The sequence below is a fragment of the Penaeus japonicus genome, unplaced genomic scaffold, assembly GCF_977035675.1.
Source record: "Penaeus japonicus unplaced genomic scaffold, GWHDUDI00000001_assembly GWHDUDI00000016, whole genome shotgun sequence".
Classification (NCBI taxonomy): Eukaryota; Metazoa; Arthropoda; class Malacostraca; order Decapoda; family Penaeidae; genus Penaeus; species Penaeus japonicus.
Window position 1 is genome coordinate 23,827,987 of NW_028234418.1, and position 666 is coordinate 23,828,652.

The following is a 666-nucleotide window of genomic DNA, read 5'->3' on the forward strand; positions in this document are numbered from 1 at the left end:
GAATAAAATAATTTAAAAAATATTTTGAAATTATTTACATTATACTTCTCACATTATTCACATTACATATTCGACTTCAATTTACATTCTTCCTTTAGTAGCAAACAAGTATTTGCATATTCCTTTTTCATCTATTGACATCAGTCTTTATATCAATGTCTTGGTGATCATTTGATCTCTTTATCTCTCTACTTATATAAACAAATACAAATACATGCACATAAATATGTGCGTGTATATATATATATATATATATATATATATATATATATATATATATATATATATATATATATGTATGTATGTATGTAGATAGATAGATACATAAATAGATAAACATATATTCATATCTCTCTCTCTCTCTTTCTTTCTCTCTCTCTCTCTCTCTCTCTCTCTCTCTCTCTCTCTCTCTTTCTCTCTCTCTCTCTCTATATATATATATATATATATATATATATATATATATATATATATATATATATATTATATATATATGAATATATATATATATATATATATATATATATATATATATATATTATATATATATATATATATATATTATATATGTATATATATATATATATATATATATGAATATATATATATATATATGTATATATATATATATATATATATATATATATATATATATATATATATAAA

General features: G+C 16.7%; 1 protein-coding gene across 1 annotated transcript in view; it reads left to right on the plus strand.

Annotated features, from left to right (window-relative positions):
• Positions 1 to 22, plus strand: part of LOC122243230 (uncharacterized) — a 1,031-nt gene extending 1,009 nt beyond the window's left edge. Inside the window, exon 3 of the mRNA XM_043000729.2 lies at positions 1 to 22. This exon is cut by the window's left edge and continues 343 nt beyond it. The gene's annotated coding sequence lies outside the window, so the exon portion shown is untranslated.
• Positions 23 to 666: the final 644 nt, after the last annotated feature.